Source organism: Triturus cristatus, chromosome 10 (genome assembly GCF_964204655.1).
Source record: "Triturus cristatus chromosome 10, aTriCri1.1, whole genome shotgun sequence".
NCBI lineage: Eukaryota > Metazoa > Chordata > Amphibia > Caudata > Salamandridae > Triturus > Triturus cristatus.
In genome coordinates this window covers 1,157,390,958-1,157,414,931 of record NC_140593.1, presented here as the reverse complement: position 1 = coordinate 1,157,414,931, position 23,974 = coordinate 1,157,390,958, and the positions used below count along the sequence as shown (strand labels likewise).

At 44.3% G+C, this 23,974-nt stretch overlaps 1 protein-coding gene across 5 annotated transcripts in view; it reads left to right on the top strand.

Moving 5' to 3' along the window:
• Positions 1-15,774: 15,774 nt before the first annotated feature.
• Positions 15,775-23,974, top strand: part of ARAF (A-Raf proto-oncogene, serine/threonine kinase) — a 207,570-nt gene continuing 199,370 nt past the window's right edge. The window contains exon 1 of one of the 5 annotated variants that reach the window (XM_085629532.1): positions 15,775-15,921. The gene's annotated coding sequence lies outside the window, so the exon portion shown is untranslated. The remainder of the gene's footprint in view (positions 15,922-23,974) is intronic. The other 4 variants (XM_085629529.1, XM_085629530.1, XM_085629534.1 and 1 more) reach the window with 4 other exon arrangements.

Sequence of the window (23,974 nt, the reverse complement as noted above, 5' to 3'; positions counted from 1 at the left end):
CAACACATCATTGATATTAATTCACAATAGTTACATGTATTTTTTTTTAAATATATTTTGTAAAACCTGGAGGTTAGAGACAGACATCTGGAACAGGCAAATGAAATGAAATAGTGCTTGGAGTCAGGCAAGAAATATGAACTTGGAGGGAGTTAGGCAAATGATAAAAACATGTTGGGAACATCAGCTGCAAAGTCTTTTTAAATGTGGAAACGTAGCAATATAAAATGAATTAACATTAGCTGATCCTAAAGAATTAAAATTCAGAGTAGGAATGGTCTAAATGAAAGTCAAAGATTGTGCTAAAGGGCAAAAGTGGAAATGATAATTAAAATGACTCCCCCATCCCAGCCGAAGAGTCTCCGTTGATGTACTGGGCTGGGGGCAAAGGCTCCTATCAATAGCATGAAATCCTCCGTTGAAGCAACCAGGGGGCTTGCATGGGCACGACAACACACCCTCTGCAGAAATGAACGCACTGAAGAAAAAGTGAAACAGTTTTGGACAGACTAACTGGGAGACAGGACACCATGCCTTCCCATCGCTGGGGAGGGATGGGGAGACAGATGAGAAGGAAGTACGGAGGCTCAAGTAGAATCTCTTGGGAGACAGTGACCTGTACAGTCATCTCCTTCATATCCTGAGAGATATTTAGCTGACCAGCAACGATCTCCCCATGGCCTCCTTGAAAGCAGACATTGTGATAAACTGTGGTGTAGTCAGGACAGGGGTGCGATGAACATACAAGAGCTGAGGTTGTCTTGGGCAAAGGCTGTTAACATTCTACTGAAAAAATAACATTTAACCCCTTCTGTGCCACGCCCTTTCCCCCTCCTGTGCCGGGCGTTTCATTAGTGGGTGGGGTTCATGACGAGATAGTCTCGTCATGGGCACAGCGCGACCGTGCTCCATGACGAGACTATCTCGTCATGGGCACAGAAGAGGTTAAAACAGCAAAAACAATTCATCAATCAATATAATTGACAGGACAACATATGGTACAAACAACGTGGGTTTATCTAAAAAAAGAAACAGTAGACGTGCCCAGACCAAACATATATGCACTCATGGTATCAGATCATACTCCCCACCGGCATGCTCCTCACATGCCCTCAGCTGAGCATGGAGGGTCGCCCAGGCTGCTTTCAAGTCCTTCCCCTGCAGTTATGTTATTTGGGGGTGATGTATCTGTGGTTGGGAGGATACCCTTAACACATCATGTGCCCTCAGGCATTACCAGTGCTGGACATCCTCCAAATGTTTGGGGCGCTCCTTTCCTCTCCGGGTGGGGACACCCACTGCACTCTGAGGCAATGGCTCTCTAGATCTGGGACCACCCTGAATTACTCGGCTGGGTGTCAGGGCCCCGTACAGCTGAGGAAACTGTAAGACCCCCTAACAAAACAATGTTCAAGCCTTCATCTGAGAAACTGGGGTGTGGGTCTGGAATACTGAAGACAGAATATCCAGGGAACACAAATCGCGACCGGAATATAGAGGGACAAAATATTGGAAGGTAAGTTTCTACACCTCGCTCCACAAACACCCACCTTGGTGATATATAGATCTTCAAGGTATTTAGACGCGGAGTTAGGAATAGAAAATCCAGATCATGGTCTCTATTGGACTAAGTCGGGACATGGGAGCGTATTGTTATCTTTATATGTTCTTGTTCTCACGCTTATAACAATAAAACAGAACTTTAAAGAAAAAGGATAGGAAATCCATCCTTCCCTCTATGCACTCGCCTCTTTGATATTTTGTATTTTGTCCCTCAATATTCTGGTCACGATATTCTGACCTTTTGAAATTCTGCTTTCGATGTTTCCTATCACAGTCTGATACTGTGCGCGCACTCTTTGTGTCCCTTAGACATTTTTGGGGGATTCTAGGGCCACTCGAAGTGGCCGGAAGTGACATTTGAGTGCCACGCAATAACTTTGGTGGATGCCGAGGGTCATCCTGGCACACTGGTCATGGATAATGGAGCCTTCCACAGAGATGAAGGAAAGTTACTGTAGTTATAATTATATTAGGTGTATTGCAACATAACTATAGGAGCCCCAATGCATTGGCCACCTGGAAGGGTTCAATAACATCCTAAAGGAAAGTGCCACTTGGACCAATGCTAATAGTTTGGATAGAGGGGGGGGGGGTTCTTTTCATCACATAGTATTGCCCAGCCCTGGGCTCCATCCATTCCTCTCAAGTTATATTGTAGGAACCCCATGGCACAGTGTTCCCTGAATCTGTCCTGTAACGCCCGTTTGTCACATATGAGTGTGGGGCCTGTGCCAGATGTGTTTCTAGGATGAGGAGCATTAACCATCCGAAAACAACCAGCAAATGAATGATATTTTATTCTAATCTGACCTGCTTCCTCTCCTTCCTCTTAACTTTCCGTTTTCTATATTGTGTGTATCTGAAACGTTACACATTCTCTAATAGTGGGCTGTCAATTAATTATCCTCTCCTTACTTTCCATCACTTCCAAGGTGGGCTATGTCAGCAACCATTTCTCAATGCCCTAAGCACATGCTGCGTGTCCCAGATTGGACTCTTCACCAGTACAAGGACACCTGGTGTGTGAAAATGTTTACCGGTGTGATTGCAGAATATGACTCGCTACAACGCGAGTCATTACTTCGCGTGCCATTACAATGCGGTTGTTACAACGACCGCGTTGTTACCACGCAAAGACATTACTACGCAAGTAATTACATCAACTTGCAGTAGATGGCGCGCTGACATTAGAAATGTATAATTTACTATTCCAACTCCAGCCTACGTAACAGTAGGGATGGTGTAGGAATAGTAAACTGTGCTATTTCTAATGTTAGCACGCCATCTACTGCAAGTCAATGTAATGACTTGCGTAGTAATGGCTTTGCGTGGTAACAACGCGGTCGTTGTAACAACCGCGTTGTAATGGCACCGCTATGTGATGCCCGCGTTAAGGTTGTTTCCCATGATGGCAGGATGCTTCTAGGATGACTTGTTTAGTGGAAACTTTTCATTGGGCATGGTAGGCCAAACCTCATTACAGTCAGACCGTTTAGAATCTGGCATATGTTTCTAAACTTGTGTAAGTGGAAAGGGTACTGGATCGGTGTTCCAGGGGCACCTTCTTCCTTGGATGCATCAATTTCCATTTACATGTAGGCTAACCATGTGGCCATCATTTTAATTTTTTAATGCTGCAAAGGATAACCATTCTATACTGAACCCACTTGCCTGCTGCTAGCACTTAAGCTTTCCCTGGGGGCAGGATTGTGGGTTGGTGTGTGTGTACACTAATACCAGAGCTATTTCCTCCACCACTGGCCAGACAATGCTCAGATTACTTACAGGTAATCCTCATTACAAATAGTCCATCTCTTACTCGTCCTAATGAATGAGGTGACCCCTCTCTGTTGACAGGCCCCTTTAATGAAAAATGTGTGTTTCTATTAAGCCAGTGGTTGGCAATGGGTTCCATTTACACTCATTTTTGGGCATTGGTGGGGACCACTGGCACTCATCTTTCCTTATCAGTCATTCCCAAAAGCAAGATGAGGAAAAAGACAAACGGGAAAGAATATAGAAAAATCATCAACAAGGGAGAAAGAAGGAGCATGCAAGAGTGAGATAAAGGGTCAGGAAGGGTCAAACAGTGGATTAAAGAGGCCTGAGGTGGATTGTAGACTATGCAGCCTTGGATTCAGTGCAGAGACATTTAATAGCACCAACTGCTGTCTCTTGAGCAGTGCTTCGGGCACCAGCACTCTTTATGTTACAAATTAAGCAATGTTTGAAACCCAACTTCCTCTGAATGTCGAGTCACTTGGGGTCACCCTTGCCACTAACCTCACCCTCAAGGAGCACATCGGTACCAGCTTTCTTTTCTAAACCTATTTTTTCCAGAAGGCAATTTCAGTACGGCTGTTCAAGCTCTCTTACTTCCAAATTTGGACGTGGTTATGCCTTGCTTCATGGCCTTCTAGAATCCACGCTGGCACACCTGATAGGCATCCTACAAGCCAGAGCACGTCTTATCCAGGGCCTGAAGAAATATGGTCACATCATCGCACTATCCTAATGAAACTCCATCATCGTCCCTTGTTAGCCCGCACCATCTTCAAAACCTGCTGCATCATTTACAAAGCCATCGCAACCAGCACATAAGTTTATCTTGCAGACCACCTTACCATTGCCAGTGTTTCTAGGCACAACTGAAGTTAGGCTAGCCATCAAACTGTATAGTAAGAAGTGTAAAACAGGGTGGTTTTTTTGTACAAACCCAATTTTGGCCATCTCAGTGCATTACCCTGCTGCAGGTAGATGTGTGCATGTACCTTCCAGTCGTGCTGGAACAATTTTCCGAGTGGGGATGCTGGACAGCAGTGTCAGTATTTCAAACGTAAAAAGAGAACATTATAAGAGCTGCTAATTGTGCAAGTGTGTGTTTTCCTGACTTTCCGAAAAGGGGGTGGGTGAGGCGGGTTCTCCAATACTTTTTTATCTAAATGAGAGATCTATAGATGCATTTCCGACTCCTATTGCTGAATATGTGACTTTAATAAGATACGAGCGTACGGTCCTTGTAACAAATACAGGCTTCACATAGATTACATCTCAAATGAGGAGGTGGAGACTCCTAAGACTAGATTTAAAAGTGCAAAGTTGTTATTAGTAATTTTACACCTATTTATGGAGATCTCGGCCCCCAGCAGCGATCCAAAATTAAGAAAATATAAGGACAATTTAAGAACTTTATTCAAAAACACTGCTTATGCTGAAAGAATCCATTAGAAAGGATGCCCACCAGTATGTGCACTCAAACTAGTGGGACAGGAGGTGCTTCAGCAACCTTACACCTTACATAACTCTGGTGGGAGTTCAGAAGGGAATTGAACAATAGTTAGGCCATTTTCTTGCAGTATTACCTGTGTTTTTCAATGCAGCCATGGGTATGCTCAGGCACTGCGACTATCCCACAAAGGGAGCATACACCATTCATTGTTCCACCCACAGAGGTGATGCGAGTTATTCACTAAAACCACAGAGAGGGAACTGATTCGCTATAAAAGCCATAGGGTGCCGATCATTCTCTCACTTAAAGTCCAACATTATTTGGAGTAGACTGCTTTCGGCCCTCCTAAAAGGTGTCCTTTTTGTATTTTTAACTATTCTCACCAATTGTTTTTGGCCCTCAGAGTTACTCCCATTTACTACCAAGGTGTACCACATTTTAAGAATAATCCTGATTGATGTGTCCTCCCCAGCCTGGGTGCCCGCAAAGGACTACGCCACACATGGAGCTTAGTAATACATGTCTGTATTCTTCTGGGTCAAACTGCAAACTCAACATTCTAAACCAGCCTCAAGTGCATTCCGCTCTAACACTTACGTCACAGTTCTACAGAGTCCATCTGGAACCAAAAGGGGTCCATCATCTCAAATTTGCAAGACACCACATCTCCCTCTCTGTTAAATAAAAAGTTACAATTTTTACAAATATTTGTATAGACATATACTTTCAAATCTCTTCAATCAATTTTCTTGGCGCTTCCATTATTCGACCTGCTCTTGTTCTGGGAAACTGAGATGATGTGTGAGATATGTAGATTGTGGATTTCAGAAGGATGTGGGAGTAAAAGGGCATAGGTGCCTAACAGAGTGAGAACTTGCAGAGGAAGGTGATAGGAAGGGGAGAATGGCCATGATTGAGACACTTTGGAAACCCTTTCATAGACCTTAGCAATATTTAATTCACAGATTCATATTTACAGAATTGAAAAATGACCAATTCCAATTATTCACAACATTATCAATAGTTGCTCATTTAGCTGATACTGCTAACATGCATTGGCAAAGACAATAGGTTTGGCATGGTCGTTGATTCATCAAAATGCCAGGAGACACATATCTCAGTCTGTGATTCCAGTGACATCAGCGGAAGTGGCATCACATGATCTTTGACCCTGAATCTTTCCAGGAGATGATGTCTTGACTTTGAACAGGATGATATCACAGTAACTGGCATCACTGAAGAGGTACATAAGTGAACAATGAAACAGGTACTAACAAAAAGAAATGTATGTTTTATACACCACGTCTTAAATAGGATTCTGACATGATAAAATGATTAAATGTCATTGAATCACAGAACAACACTGGTATCCTAAATATTTGATACCACAAACAGTCATGGTTTAATCACTTTAATGGGTTCCCTAGTGCATACTGCTTTAAGTAGAGATATGGGCAAATTATAGGAAGATAGACAAATAAGAGAATAGGAAACAAGAGAGGTTATGTCCACCTGCATTAACTCATATAGATCATATACTGAATATGAACTCTGTTTTTGGCTTGCCCTTCCACATCATCAAAACATTTTGATTATGACCACTCATTAGATTCTATCAGTTAGGCACAGTGGTGGAGGAGTAAGGATTTCGTTCAAATGCATCAGTTATCATGTTCAAAATAATGAAACTTGGCAACAAGGTGTTAAAAAATATTCATGTATTTTCCTTTATTCAGAAGAGTGGGCACTGCACTTCTGCATTTGTTTTAAAGAACAGAAATCTTAATGTTTTGTGTCCCAGTGAGAGCTTCAGAAGGTAACCAGGACTCTTCCGAGCACTCTTTATCTACTCTTCTCGGCACTACTTTTACTGCCTCTGAGGTAAGGGATCTCAAGGGCAGTGCTAGGGGTCGGAGCTGCAACACCTGGTGACCCCTGAATGAAGTCCATGAGGTCTTGCTTGTTTTAGGCATGTTTGTTGTGGTATGATATGTCAGGATACAGTAGCAGAAAACTCAGACAGGCACCCAAGTACTGGCCAGGTGGCATTCGGTAATGTACAGGGTTTTACTACATGTTTCAAGCCACACCCTTAAATATTTAGGCCCGCCTCCTGAAAAGGATTTATAGCGACACACTTCTTAGAGACCCTCACCTTTTTCATCCCACCTAGAGCACTGCCAATAGATCATTTGGGTTATCCAATATTTCACCCCTTGAAGTCCACTGATAAAGTCTCCTTTTAGCTTAGCTGTCTTTCCTGGTCATTGTGGGTGATTTCATAGATACATAGTAGTCTGTGTCCATGAAATGTGTTTGCAACTATGTGGCCTCCAAAAAAAAAAAAAAAGGAAAAAAAAAAAGAAAATATAACAGCTCCAGGAATGCCCACAGGGCGAAAAGCACTCGGGCACCAGAAAACCTCGATAGGTATGAGTGCTACACAGCATGCCAGTCATTAATCAGCTGTCCAATTTTTAAAATGCCTGACGCGTTTCAAAGACTTTTACCTTCTTCTTCAGAGGCAACCAGGAAAAGTGGCGTGCATATGTTACGGCCACACTCACTTCTTAAATGCTTGCTTGCACGCCCCTTATGGGCTGATTGCTTGTGCAATGCATTGTGGGTTCAGTGGTGCCGGTATAATCAGTCCTCCGATGGATGCACAATATACTGTTAGCAAAGTTCTTATGAGCCCTCCAATGGGCCCCAGTATGTTGTTTGCGCTCTCAATCCCATTGCTGATACCTCCAAAACGGACCAGTAAATACTGACCCACACCGCCCCCTAATTTCACGGGGTGGTGCTCCTTGGCGGCAGGGCAGCCGCCATAGATTACAGCTCCAGGAATGCCCACAGGGCGAAAAGCACTCTGGCACCAGAAAACCTCGATAGGTATGAGCGCTACACAGCATGCCAGTCATTAATCAGCTGTCCCGTTTTTAAACCCTTGTCAGCCAACAGCCTCTGAGGAAGGAGTTTTTACTTTGAAACGCGTCAGGCAATACAGACTGACAAGCTGTTAAAGGAATCGGCATGCTGTTTGCTTTCGTACTAATAAAGGCTTGCAGCCTGTTGCTGGTCAGTGAGTGATTTCTTACCTGAGGGTATGTTTGGAGCTGTGAGAGATATATATATATATATATATATATATATATGTCTAGAAAAATCTGTGCCTTCTGTTAATGCAGTATTTGCAATTCCATTCAGGTTTGCATAAAGAAGACAGTATTGAGTTTTAGAAAGTCATTTTAATATGGTGGCTGGGCGTCCAGATTGTGCTTTGAGAGCCCGTTTTTCCATATCTGCCTTGGCAAATTCTTGTGACTTGACCGCATGTCCCCCTCTTCAAGGAGAGTCGATTAAGCACAGAGGGAGATTAGGCTGTAGTAACCATCGGAATTATGTGGCACGAATACCATGTATCAACATTGCACTTAATTTTGCTGAGCATTTCCCACACATGTACCAATCTCTGTACTTCTACTGCCTCGCATTGATCTATTCTCTATGTTGGTGAGTGCAGTCAATTAAACCATTATATACCTCACAATTGCTTGAAAACTGCAATCCTACATCTCTTTCAACGTGATGGGGGAAATAGGGGGTGGCCAACATTTCATTATCACTTCGTAGAGTACTTTGAGCCTATGTGGAAACACATCACACATGCAGAGACACCAGAATATGTTTGTTGGAGTGCAGGGGGGTAAAAGTCACATAACACAATTAAGCAGAAATTGAGATTATCAACTGTAATTTGCATTCATGTTCTATAAGATTTTATATATATATTTTATCTGTTTATTGAATATTTACCTGCATTCTATAAATTACATCAAAAGTATACATTTATATATTACAGTCCACCAATAGAGAGTTTAACAATGGCTCAAATAATATAAACAATAAGAGAAAACAAATAACGGTACATTTGCTGTATTCTTTCCGCTTCATAGTCAATACATTACAAGGACACCAATCTCACTTCCTTCCGTTCCCTTGTCAGCTATTTCCATCTCTGTCTCATTTTCTGGAACCCTTTATCAAATGACAAAGATTCAGTCATGCTTTGGGGTATTCAACAGTGGGTGGTCCTGTTACACCCCGCCCCCGTCTAAATTGCCCAGTGTTCGTTAAGAGCTCAAAACAGACATGGTTTCCCATGTCCCCTTGGGTTTGTTCCTGTGAGCCAAGGGATGCTGTGTCCTGTGACTGCGCACCCTATCCATCATCTGCATCCTGACCTGTGTGCATATTTTCTAGTAGTGTAGCCCGTGTTTCTGTAACTTATCTTCCCTGCTACTGAGCTTCATATGTACTTCTTCCGCAATCGCCCACTCACCTATGTTATAACACCATAGGGTTATGGAAGGAGCCTTAGTACTCATCCATTCGATAGCCACCCTTCTCTTAACCAAAACTAATGCCAACTCAATGAATTTTCAATGCATTTTACCTCCTCTAAGCTTTTTGATGATGTCGAGCAGGCACTCGGTTGGAAGTCCCTCAATTGTCAGGGCAGTCACCGTCCTCAACCTCGCAACCACGCTGCGCCAGTAATCATGTACCCTCAGGCACTCCTACGCCATGTGCATGAAGGAGGCTCCCACCCTCCTGCACATGTTCTATATGAATTCTAATCCCTTTACCATATCCTGGACTAAACATAGCCTTCTCACTATTGCAACGTTTCACAGAAAGATTTAGAAAATTAACAACTCTGGCATCCAAATGGAATTTAACAGTCCGAAGCTTGGAAACACCATGCATACTGCCCAGTGACTACCTACTTTTCACAGGACCTGGCCCAGTGGGTACATTTCAGTCATGGAACTAGGATATCATGGCCTCTAAATTCAGCTTTATCACTCAACCTAAATATGATGGAAATAAACACTGTATTCTAAAGCTGTGCAGGGGCTACAACATAGCAACATTTCCCTGGGAAGAGCAGACAATTTGCCCTGACATCAGAAGTACCGCCATCACAGTTGTTGTCTATTGGACTAGTTAGATACGTAGAACCAGGAGACACAGTTTTTAATTAGGGCTACCATTTGTCTAAATTGTGTGCTCTTATGCAACCAGTTTTTGAAAATATTTCTCTGCTCCCTTTTTAGCAAGATTAAGAGTATTTATATTGACTGTAAAAGCTGTTAGTAAGCATGTGGTTAAAAAATTGGCTGGATATTACCTCTAATTTCAGCTTTATCACTCAACCTAAATATTATGGAACTAAACACTGTATTCTAAAGCTGGGCAGGGGCTACAACATAGCAACTTTTCCCTGGGAAGAGCAGACAATTTGCCCTGACATCAGAAGTACCGCCATCACAGTTGTTGTCTATTGGACTAGTTAGACACGTAGAACCAGGAGACACAGTTTTTAATTGGGGCTACCATTTGTCTAAATTGTGTGCTCTTATGCAATCAGTTTTTGAACATATTCCTCTGCTCCCTTTTTAGCAAGATTAGGAGTATTTATATTGACCGTAAAAGCTGTTAGTAAACATGTGGTTAAGAAATGGGCTGGATATTACCTGGGATGGGAGAAATGCACAGCATTATAGTACATAACTAAAACGCAGTTATATATTTATAGCCTTTGCAGCAAATAGCATTGTGCTGCATTTTCAGGTCTATATATTGTTTGATCTTGGGCAAATCTTGCACCACTGTCCACTAATCTGGCAATTCATCACCATGTTGATTCTTTAATGGAAGAAATAAACAACGATATACTCCCATGACAAGCCCCCACCATGGTATTCATTGATGGCTGTTTATAGGCAGGTCTGTGGATTTTCATCTTAATAGATGAATGTGCTCCTGAAGCAGAATTGTCAAAGACCCCTCCTCCGATGCCCCTCGTCCTTACTGGCCACCAATAGGTATCTCTTGCAAAGCTCATAAACGACTGAATGAGCAAAAATTGGTTGCCGTTTGAGGGGGTTAAAAATGGTGGTAAACCAAAATGCAGGACAATTGTCGCTCTGCAGAGCCTCGAGTCTCTGGAGGCAGTAGGACCAGAGGTCTGATTGCAGAACGAACCTGCAAAACGCAGACATTTTGGTGTCCGTCTCAAGTTTCGGCACTCAAAATCTGGTCAGCCTAACATTTTAGTTTTCGTTAACTTACCCCTCATTTGTGGAAGCTTATGATGTCGGGGATCACAGCACCCAAGTAGGATGACAACAGATATGGCCCGTAAGCTGCACTTTATCCCCTTCCACATACAACCTGTAATGGATCACTTGACACTGCTCCCATGCGAATGACCTAGATAATTATGGATAATTTCCTTTTCAGATCTATTCCTACCCACACCACACCAGGTAATCCGAGATCATGATCAGACAGCAGATGATTGGACTGTTAACTTTCTCACCTGCTTTTATCATCAGCACATCATTTATTTTTTGTTGTTTCCTATGCCCAGCACTCTGATATCCATGAGTCATGTTCGCATTATATAAAACTCATTAAATTAAATTAACAAATTAAAAACGTGAGCTCTGGCTCAGCTAAACGGGGGTTGCTCTCTTATCTCACCTATAAACTGTTTGGTGTCGGGTGTTATCTGATCTATAATCCACAAGAACCAATTTTAAATCTCAAGGTATTCTGAAACATCACAGATTAAATTATTTATCTCATTAATTACAAAGGGGGACTTGTAAATGCGCAGCTACCCCGAAGGGTCTCCCGGCGCTGTGTACATTGATGCACTGTATGCACTGTATACAGAAAACTTTATTTTTAAGCAACAGGGTTTGGTTTGTTTATGCTCTAGTCAAAACTACAAGTGCAAGTCACATCTACTGGTTTTGCTTTGCGACCCTTGACCTCCTGATAGGTCGCCCCCCCTGCTGCAGCTCCGCCTGCACCCCCGCTGTCGCTGTTCGCTGCTGCCGCCGCCGGTAAATTCGAGGCCCTCCTCCACCAGCAGGCTTCCACCTGCGCCTCATCCCTGGTGGCCAGTGGTGGCCTTTAGGTTCGTTTTCATTTGCTGCCTGTCGCCTTGTGCCTGCATCTGATCTGCCTGTGCCCCCCGCTCGTCGCTTTGCTCTGTGCCCCTTTGTATTTTGTACCCCTCGCCAACGTCTGTGCCTCCGTTCTCGTACCCCTGTGCTGACTTGTGCCCTGTGCCCCTTTTTATTTTGTACCCCTTTCGCTCCTCTGTGCCCCGCGCCGGTCTCGCGTCCTCTGTCCCCGCCGCTGCCTCCCCTGCGGCCCCGCCCCCTCCGCGCCCTTTCGTCACACCCGTCCCTCGCCTCCCGCTTCCCAGCTGCTCCTCCCTCCCCACCTCCCCATATATGGCGGCCGCTGCGCGGTGAGGAGAGCAACCCTTGACCTCCTGGTAGGTCGCTCCCCCCCCACTGCAGCTCCGCCTGCACCTCCGCTGTCGCTGTTCGCTGCTGCCGCCGCCGGTGGATTCGAGGTCCTCCTCCACCCGCAGGCTTCCACCTGCGCCTCATCCCTGGAGGCCAGTGGTGGCCTTTAGGTTCGTTTTAATTTGCTACCTGTTGCCTTGTGCCTGCATCTGATCTGTCTGTGCCCCCTGCCCCCCGATTTGCTCTGTGCCCCTTTGTATTTTGTACCCCTCGCCAACGTCTGTGCCTCCGTTCTCGTACCCCTGTGCCACGACAGCGCCAAGACACCCACCACAACAGAAGCCAACCAGCTTAGATGCATCCTGATCAATACCCGCTCCGCACACAAACACGACGAACTCTGGGACCTACTCGACACCACATCACCGGACGTCGCCTTCCTGACCGAGACCTGAATGAACGAAGCCTCCTCGCCAGACATCGCCATAGCCATCCCAGATGGGTACAAGATCACCCGCAGAGACCGCACCAACATGGCCGGAGGAGGAATCGCCATTGTCCACAAAAACACCATCAAAATCTCAACAAACACCAACGACACCCTCAGCACCGCCGAACACATGCACTTCCAGATCCACATGGACCCAAAGACCACCCTAAGAGGCACCCTTGTCTACAGACCGCCAGGACCCCGGCCTCAATTCTGCGACTCCATCGCCGACCTCATCAGCACACACGCGCTGACCTCCACCGACTACATCCTGCTCGGAGTCCTGAACTTCCACCTGGAGAACAACAACGACAGCAACTCCTCCACCCTGATAGACAATCTCGCCAACCTCGGACTTAAACAGCTCGTCACGACGCCGACCCACAGCGCCGGCCACACGCTAGATGTCACCTTCTCCTCAAGCCCCCACGTCACCTTCAGCCACGCCTCCGAACTCACCTGGACAGACCACCACTGCATCCACTTCTCCTTCCGAAAACCACCCACACACCACCGCACCCTACAGACCCCCCCGCCGCCTCTGGGGAAAATCACTGAAGAACAACTACAGACAAGCCTCGCACTCAACCCTCCAACGACCCCAACCAACCCGGATGAAGGTGCACTCGCCCTCGAACGCTGGATGAACGATTGCGCCAACACCGTCGCTCCGCTGAAAAAACCCACCAACAGACACCAGCAGAAGAGTCAGCTGGTTCACCCCGGAACTCCTCAACTCCAAATGCACCTGCCGGAAACTGGAAAACATATGGCACAGCGACAAGACGCCAGACAGCCGCACTGCCCACAAAGACACCATCCGCAACCACCACCACCTCATCAGGACCGCCAAAAGAACCTCCTTCACAGACCGCCTTGACAACAACGCACACAACAGCAAGGAGCTCTTCACCATCGTGAAGGAACTCTCCAACCCCAGCTCCAACGCCAACGACATCCCACCATCGCAATCCCTGTGCGACTTCCTCGCCACCTTCTTCCACCGGAAAATCACCGACATCCATGACCGCTTCAGACCCCGGACGACCCTTGCCGACCACACCGCACCGAACCCCACCGCCTACGACACCCTGACAACCTGGGCCGACGTGAGCATCGAGGACACAATCAAGACCATGGGAACATTCCACTCCGGTTCCCCATCCGACCCCCTCCCGCACCACATCTTCAACAAAGCCAACAAGTCCATCGCACCCCACCTGCACAAAATCATCAACCTCTCCTTCGAGACCGCCACCTTCCCTGAGAACTGGAAGCACGCAGAGATCAACGCCCTACTGAAGAAACTCAAGGCGGACCCGAGCGACCTCAAGAACTTCCGGCCCATCTCCTTGCTTCCATTCCCAGCAAAGGTTATCGAGAAGATAGTAAACACCTAGCTCACCCGGCACCTCGAAGACAACAACATCCTAGAGCCATCCCAATCAGGTTTCCGCAGCAAACACAGCACCGAGGCCGCCCTCATCGCCGCCACAGACGACATCAGGATCCTGCTAGACAATGGCGAGACGGTGGCCCTCATCCTCCTGGACCTCTCCGCCGCCTTCGACACTGTCTGCCACCGCACACTACGCACGCGCCTCCACGACGCAGGGATCCGAAACAAGGCCCTGGACTGGACCACCTCCTTCCTCTCCGGCAGAACTCAGAGAGTCCGCCTCCCCCCGTTCAGATCCGAGGCCTCCGAGATCCTCTCTGGCGTCCCTCAAGGATCCTCCCTCAGCCCGACGCTGTTCAACATCTACATGGCACCACTAGCACGCATCGCCCGACAGCACGACCTCAACATAATCTCCTATGCCGACGACACTCAGTTGATCCTCTCCCTCACCAAGGACCCCCTCACCGCCAAATCCAACCTCCACCAGGGAATGAAGGCCGTCGCCGACTGGATGGAGGACACCCGCCTCAAACTGAACACAGACAAGACGGAAATCCTCATCCTCGGGTCCAACCCCTCCGCATGGGACGACAAGTGGCCCACATCACTGGGGTACCCCCCAGCCCCCACCGACCACGCACGCAACCTGGGAGTCATCTTCGACTCGAAACTCTCCATGACCAAACAAGTCAACGCAGTCTCCTCCACCTGTTTCAACACCCTCCGCATGATCTACAGATAGATCCCGACAAACACAAGGAAAACAGTCACCCAGGCCCTAGTCAGCAGCAGACTCGACTACGGAAACACCCTATACGCCGGAGCCCCGTCCAAGCTCAGCAGACTACAGAGAATCCAGAATGCCTCCGCACGCCTGATCCTCGACGTCCCGCGCCGCGTCCACATCACCCCCCACCTGAGGAACCTGCACTGGCTCCCTGTCGACAAAAGAATCTCCTTCAAGCTCCTGATCTACTAACACAAGGCACTCCACAAAACCGGCCCAGCCTATCTCAACAGTCGACTCTCCTTCTACGTACCCAACAGGAAACTCCGCTCCGCTGACCACGCCCTGGCCATGGTCCCACGCATCCGGAGAGCTACTTCTGGAGGCAGATCCTTCTCCCATCACGCCGCTAAGACCTGGAACACCTTCCCCCTCGACCTGCGACAAACCGAAGACCTGCTGACCTTCAGGAGACAACTCAGGACCTGGCTCTTCGACCAGTAACAGCATCCCCCCCCCCCCCCTCCTCCCCCCAGCGCCTTGAAACCCTACCGGGTATGTAGTGCGCTTTACAAATTATGTGATTGATTGATTGTCAGGAAGGTAAACTCAATGAACAAGGTGACACTCTCCATATCGGTACAACTAGCCTCATCCCCGCCTGAGCTTGCAAATTTGCCACGGTGTAGCAGAGTTCATCCTCCGCTCTCTCCTCGCCCCTCACTTGTTTTACTCTCCGGTAATCAATCCGTAACACTGACGTAACCACCATCCAAACTCCTGCAATACTGTCTGAGCAGATTCAGCAACACCGGCCCATAGGCGGCTGGGCTGTGACTTCCGGGACGACAAGGCCTTCGCTTCCGGAGAGAGTAGGACGGTCAGCTCCAGAGATGCCGCAGGGACGGCTTCTTCCGGGGCGGGTGGGCTGTCTTTTCCGGGCTACTTATTTTTGTTTAACCAATGAGAGGCTTTATAGGGAAGCCCAGGCTTTAAGCCCCTCCTAGTCCCATTCCTGGACATGCCAATCACTGTAACATAGCCTTCCGATTGCTTCGCTGTGCCTTCACTTATTGAAGTCGGTTAGTGTCCTTCATCTATTGAAGTCAGTTAGAGTCGAAGGAAAGCAGAGGTAGTTGGATTTTTTTAAGATCAATTGCGGGGAGGCGGCAGGTAAGACGCATGTCTGGGAACCACCCTCTTGTTTTGTATGAATATGTGTGCGCCTGGAATTACATGTATGCATTTTGCACTTTCTGTGTATCTGATTGGAAAGGACCCTTCTATACTTGCCAAAGTTTCAGCATCTTATAAGTTCCTCAATGTGACATTTTCGTAACTCATTTGTGACACTTTTAGATACTTTTTTGCAAGACGGTTACACCAAAACTGCAGAGGGCTCAATCCTTCTCATAATATATTCAGGTCACTGTGTTTTGACAGGATACGTTTTTAGATTTTTGAAGTTACCCCACTGTACGCGATGTTTGTGGTTTAGACACTTGTTTCTTAAGAACTGTGAAACTCTGTTTCAAGAAAAGGCATTGTCCTGTATTTTTCGCAGCACGCATAAAATCTGAACTTCCTTTAATACCATCTGTGAGTAGCTTTCCCAGTCCTGTTTTGATCCAAGACATTTTGCATTTCCCCATTAGAAATGTGCCGCTTCTTGTGTCTCTTAGAAGAATGTCTACCTCCTGCAAATGTTTTAAATGCTCTGGTTAGCACTTTGTTAAACTTGAAAACTATTAATCACATTACCAACTGTTTACATCAACTTCAATAGCTCTCCGTCCAGAATATAATTATTTTCAAACCCATTTGCGTGATGTATAACATCTGTAGGTGTTTTGTATAGTAAATATATCATGAAACTTTCTTTACAATTCCGAATTTGTCTTTCCAATTCCACCCAGCCGAGAGTTTGTCTATGTGCCTTGAACCTATACATCTAATAAGCTAATTTTACTTCACATTTTCAGTTGCAGGGCAGACCATTTCTGGAGCTCATGGCCACTTTCAGAGGTTTATAGGCAATTGTAGAGCCATCTAACTTTACTAAGTAAGGTGGCACCCAATCTCATCTTATCCAAGGTGCAAAAATCATAGGGCCATTCGACTAGGTTGAATGAATTTCAGGCGTCAACGGGTACATGAATATGTCTTTAGTATTATCTTACACCTGTCAGAGGTGGTATGGTAATCTTAAGTAGTTAGTAGAAGATCGCTTAGGGACAGATTCCACTTGCAGTCAATGTATTAAAAATGCAATAAACTTTTTCAATCTGTTTGGAAAGATTTTCGTTATTATCTTAATGTCTGAATTGGTGAGAGAGATACACCAATATTTGGCACACTTTAATGGCTACCTGTTTGATTTTGCAATAAGAGATATTTACGTTCTACTGAATTCTCCAGATATATGGTCATTTTCTGTTGTTTCCTCAAACATTTGTACAGCGTTATTTTCCTTGAAATTTTATAAATCTCTATGAGTAATCCAGCTTCCTCCTGTGCTTTGTTCATTGTCATTTCACATATTGCTTTTCCGATCTCTCTTTCTGTGATTTCTTCATCTTATGATAAACGATGTTAACTTGTGAAACTTGTCGGATATATGTTTTGCATAAATATCTCTTTCTCCCTATAAGTTTTGAATGTGGAAGATATGTATAAATACTCCTAGACATTAGCAAACTCATTTGTTATGAGTTGGATTTGCCAGTAGCTTGTCTGTCATCTACAATTGCTAGTATTATTCTATGTGCTTTGCCTTGTTTCACCTGTGAAGTTAGCAACCTGCTCTCCTTGTCCCCCTTTTCATAGTTCAGGTCGTGTGGTATAAATAGTATTCAGGTCATATTTAGTTTTGATTTAGGATCTATGTACATATTTTGTAGGGTAGTTATTATAGTTCTTCATAAGTTGTCATGTCAGCGCTTTTATGTGTTTCACTTCCATCACACAATAATTTTTTGGTTCGAGTCTACTAGACAGTGCATGCGCTGTCTTTTGCAAAACATATTGTGGTTTACAGCCTGCCAATTGTTTACCATTGGTTGTCATTTCTGATGCTGTCATTTGCCTGCATCTTATTCATGTCCCAGTTTGTCAATCTTGTGTTTGTCACTCCCATGGAGCATTGCCTTTTTACCATATCTTTAATTGGCTGGCATCACTGCTTGCTTTTCAAGCACTAGTTTTTAGATTGATCCTGCCACAACGTATGCGCTGCATGTGCTCTTGCTTTGCTTACCATTCGTTTGCTTCAGTGTTGCTCTTCCTTGCAGCCTTCTAATTGGCCAGTGCATGCCAATTTTACTTCCGTTCAAATCTGTGAAGCATGGACAAAGTCCAGATGGATTGAACTCAATTAGTGCCTGTCCACTACGCGTGCTGTCATGGAGGTATTACTTCTTGTGCTCCCTCACAACTCAACTTGCCCCCGTCTGGTTCTTCCTCCCTGCCCCCCCCCCCCCCTCGTTTTTTTCTTCCGCAAATTCCTCTCATCCCCTGTATCTTATTGCTGATCCCTCCCCCTCCTCGTTTTCCGAGTGGTTAACCTAGTGTCTGATCCATGAGTTTGCTTTCAACGCCATATGACATTGTGTTTTATTATGTTTTCGGTTATGTCAAGTCATAATCATTAACGTTATACCAACCCTGATGTATGTATTAAATTGCTTTCAACAATGTGCCCAGCCTTTTTGCTTTCTGGCACACAAGAGTCCACACATTTCTATTCAACAGTACATAATCTATCTGCAGTATATGATATTAGACATAAAAACAGATAAAGATCAAAATAAAGCTATAGAAGCGTTTTTAGTATTACTGACTCTAGATTCAGGGATGATCAATCTATTCTCTCTTAAACCCTTCTAACATCTGCTCTTACATGAGTTGGCATTCTAGGACTAACTTACACCCGGTCTAATTATCAATATAAAGTACCTCTAATGCACCACATTACCTCACACACATCACTCTTAGTCTCCTTCTATCAAGTTCCCCTTTTCAGTAAATATGTTCAGAGAGGATCTCGTACATCTCTGGTTGATGATATGTGTAAGTAACAGTGTCATTTATATCAACCATGTTGTTAGATTACGCCAGGTCTCTATGCCAATCCTTTATAATTAGCAGTGGAGCTCTTGCCTAACAAATAGCCACTAGTTTCTCTTTTTTAGCAACAGTGTCGTAGCTGGAAACCGACATCTGGAAGCTGGGAAGTTCTTTACAAAACCAAGAAGAGCCACTAATGGAGGCATTAATGGGTGTATCAATCATGTCTGACAGTATAGTCAAAACCTGTAGATAATACTCTAGCAAAAAGGACATTTCCTGGCCAGGTATGTGAAACCAGCCTCTGGGATAATTCATGTCTGCTTATGTGCTAAAATACTTCAGTCTAATTATTTGGTGTAATATAAGCTATGCAGGTATGTGATGTAGCAACTTGTCTGCTATTGAGGGAAAAGTCACTAGTTTGGGAGCACTACTATCGTCCTTGCTCCTGCGTCTTTAATCTGCATCATAGTGGTGTTTGGCAGTCTCTTCCCCCATCATCCTGGAGTCAGTCACCACTCAATAGATATGAGAGTGAGTGTGATGTATGACAGGGATGGATGTATCTACAAAAGAGCTCACTGCATCAGTGGCTTCCCTGAGAAAGAGGGGTAACCATTCTGAAGTGTACATCAGAGGCTGAAGTAGAGGAAACTATCTAGAAGTTGTCATGTGTCCAGAGGTAATGTTAGGCTACGGCCATTTGGATGCACATAGCCCATTCGTAGTCTGCATTGTGTTCTGAAGCCGCCTGTAAACAGGGATTGTCTGCTAGTGGGAATTGAGGCAAATACAGGACATTAGAGTTAAGATGGTGCTTTAACCACGCAATGCACACCATTTTGTTTACCTGAGTTGTAAGCCTGGTGACAGAACAGACCTACACTATGGCCAACAGGTAAAGGGATCGTGACTAGAGCTCAATTGTAAGATGAGGCACAGGTGTAGTTGCACTGCGCGTAATTAGTAGTCAACAAATTGTGCTTGTGCTACCCGGTATTGCTCCATGTTGGGGATCGAAAATGCTCCTGCTGAATGACATCATTCCATCTGTGCACATCCTGCGTTGTCTGTTCACCCACATCATTCTAATCAACAGGGTTCTCAAGGTACTAGAAAACTGTCTGGTAAGTAGAATTGGGTATTAACAATCAGATAATGAAGTTCAGGGAGGGCAATTATCTTAATGAGGGTTACTCTACGCACCATATACAGAAATCAGTCAAGCTACCGCCTCATTCAGTTTAGAAATTACTGGACTATAGTTATCCCTGAAAATGATATTCTCCAAGGGTTCTCGAGGTAGCACTTTATTAAATATTACTACATTGTCCTTGGAATTTGATACTCGGCTAAGTATTCATATACAGTTCTGTACACTTATACTATTTAATACCAACTGTGTCTATTCTAATCTTTCCACTTCTCAAACTGTGCTCCTTGATCAATTTGAAATGTCCCTGCCGAATGGCAGTATCTAATTAATTAGTACATTTGCATGTCCTTGGGTAAGAGAGAACCATTTGGAGAAGTTCACTATCTAAACAAGAGAGTAGCTTATATCCTTTACATATTACGTTTTATTTCAGTTACGTTAATTTGCAATTAGTGCAAGTTTTTAAATGACCAACTCAACTCATTGAAGCTGATAGACTATTCCAGTTAGCCCTTACATTGAGTTCCCTCTGATAGTATTTCTCAAAGAGCAGTGAAAGATTGCACACACTTCACGTTTCAGCTTAGTCCTCCAAAATTCAGGATCGAGTACACTGTAGTCTTAGTCTGCCCACAGTTGCACTTGCATTTATGTCCACTATCATTTACACTAGTTACTCCTATTTGGAGGCAAATTCAAAATTATACAAGTCAGTGGCGATTTAATCTTGGTGGCCTAAGTGCCTAATACCAAACAGAAAACCAGGTAAAAAGAATCCTCCAGTTCTATGATTGAATGCACAATCTGTGCTAATATACACAGACACTCTTCCTTTAGGCTGCAGTCTGAAGAAAGCCAAAACCAGTTGGAAGTGCCCATTTCTTTTAATAATGTAAATCTTTTGAAATTGATTTGCCAACATTTTCCCAGTTCAAACCATTTTCAGTAAAACACATTTATGTCTACTAGATGGGAGAGTCATTTGTTAATGTCACTGACCTCTTATTTCAGTGCCACTGATGACCATGCACAGTTCTTCATTCTCTGATGCCTTAATCTGTGCTCTCACTTAGTTTGCTATTGTGAAGTTTTAGTCCTCTTGAAAGCCTATCTGATCCACAAAAAATATTCTTCCGTTCATAGGTCCTTGTAGGTCATCAAACAATTTGGTTTTCTGACCTGTCAGTGAATGGATTGTATTTCAGGTTGATTTGAAAGGTGTCTTTTTACCTATTTCTCATTAAAGAAACTGTGCAAGATAGTCATGGGTGAATTGTCTTGTTTCCTTAGAAAACCTTTAACAAGGGCACAATTTGCTGTCACCCTTGCATTGTCCCGATGTAGTCCAACATGTTTTGGTTGATCGGGGTTCAGAGAGGAGTTCATTTTTTCTTTTTTTCACTTCTTTATTCGTTAAAGAGGGGTTGTGCACTGCATTGCCTGCAGTATTTGTTTAATGAAGATGGTGTTCTCTTGCTATGGATGCTACATTTGTTGATGAGTAAATAACTTTGCCAGTGATAGTTATGATTGGAGAAATATGGCAGTAATTTGCCTGGTTCTAGCCCCATCCGTGTTTGTCTATTTGTGCATCTTTATGAAGAAGAACTAGTCCATGTATAAAAAAAAAAGCATTGTAATACTGATAATAATGTTGCCCTGAAACTTTTATTCCTGGTTTAAATATTTGAGTTATTTCAAACTGTGAATGTGTTAACTTTAACCTTTCCTTGAGTTGAAAACCATCATTTTGTAATTGACATTGTTCTTGACTCATTTGTACTCTTAACTCAATTCTTTCTACTTTGGGATTTCAGTCTGATGCGTAGTGTTACCTACAGGTTCATTTCTGTCTCAGCATCAGTAATCTGAGACTTACATCTTTTTTAATGGTGAGCAATGTTTGATATACGTATTTACTATTTGGACATTTTTTCTCTGTATTTAGCCATGTCTATTTTTGTGATGTTTTTTTTTTTTCTTTTTTTTTTTTATGTTCCATATTTATTTTGAATTTTGTGAAAAATGTAATCAGACACTAATATGCTTTCAGATTTTTATACTGATAAATAAATGTACACTCATGCTTTAATGCCTAATAGCGTTTGTTGTATTTAAATGTTATCTGGAATGTAATATATGTGTAATAGAAGGGAAAGGGTGGAAGAATTCTATTGACGACAGTTGGGAAGTTGCTGTCGAAGGAAACAGCTGGAGGACACTGAGCTTATCAATAAACTCACATTTTAAGCAGTCCAGGTGGAGGCCTTATTTGTGGTGACAAGGAGTGTGTCCTCCAGCGTCTTTTTGAGGTTTCCAGACAAGAGGACCGCTGTTGGCTTGTGTTTGCTCTAGGGTTCTGGATTCCTGGCTAGCGTGTGCTGCCCAATGCTGTGCTGATGGACGTGGACTGCAACTGCATGCCGGAGGGGTTACAGCACAATGTTGACACCATTCGGGCTCTGATTGGTTTGAGGTTTGTTGTGGGAGACTGCTGGGTGGGGAGCAGGCTGCACGCTCAGTCTGGTGTATTTCAAAGAGACGTGTATGAAGAGAACATGCTTAACACAGAAACAGACCTCACGCTTGAGCTCGGGCATGTGTGTTCTAACTAGGCACACATGTACAAACTTTCCTGACACAACCGTAAGTGGTATCATACGTTTGAAACCTTGTGGTAAATAAAATTCCTTTACCGGGACTTAATTTGATACGGAAACATAATAAAATAGCTCAGTAAAATGAGAGGCAGAATCCGTGGTATTAGAGGTTCGGAATGGGCTTTATTCCAATGATCGATTATAATCGGTTGCTCCAAGTTCCATCACCACGGGGGTTCAGGAAGTGAAGTACATACATTATTGACATGAAATGACTTTTATAGATCATACATTACAATGAAGCGAATGCAGTAGGCGTAACAATTGATAAGGAAAATGACGATTTATCTGCGTAACCAAAAAATGGGTGTAATAAGGAGTAAAAAGGAACATAATTGGTTATGATGTCACATATAGGTGGATCTATAAGATAATACTTGGCATAGATGCGCGCGCAGCAACATGACGTGTAATTGACGTGTAACTAGGGGGTGAAGGGGACTTGACATTTAGCTCTACATGTGGAGACAAGAAGTCTGGGGGGTCAAGTCAACCTAATCCCAAATCATATCTAACATCCTATGTTTAAAGAACTATGTTATCCACGAAAGAAGGACTCTCGGACAGAATCTATTCTATACTGACTGTGCGTGCGTGTACAAGCGTCTAAGTGTCTACACTAAATGCGAGGGCAGGAATCTTCCATAGTAACAGGACTATGAATTACTTGCATAAAGACAGAGAAGCCGGGCCTTTTGCTCGGTAGCTGGAAGAATGTTTACTTAAACTACTAGGCAGGAATGCATTGGCTGAGGGGGAAGCAGATAACTCGAAGGTGAAATACAGTTCTTGGCAGAGAATAGGCTGATGTCAGGCTTCGTGAGCCGTGCAGAGAATGAGACAAAGTTCATGGTCACAGATGCAGGCTCAGACTGGAGCTTTCAGAGGCAGAAGGCAAGAAGAGTTTGATGACAGAATCAGGGCCTACTTGCCTGGACTGCAAAATGGAGTAACTGAGCCATATAAAGCCGGTGGCCTTTCATATTTAGGAATGGAATATCCGGCCTATTCATGGCGGATCTGACAGAGGACATGTTGACGGTGGACGCACATGTATTTGCGTCTTCATAACTGGAACTGGAGGAAACATACATGTACTTGTAACATGCACATAGAACCGTTGGGGTCCAAGATAGGGGACATAACTGACCAGAAAAATCCATATTTCCACATTCCCTCCTTGTCCCCTACTTGCCCGTTAAGAGATATCAATCTTCATTAATCCATTGATCTGTTCATATAGCATCATTTGTTCTTCTTTCTTCTTCCGTGACGAATGAGATCTTGGTGGTGGAATACACGATGTGGCACACAGGCCACAGATCGCTGGTCCACATTGTAG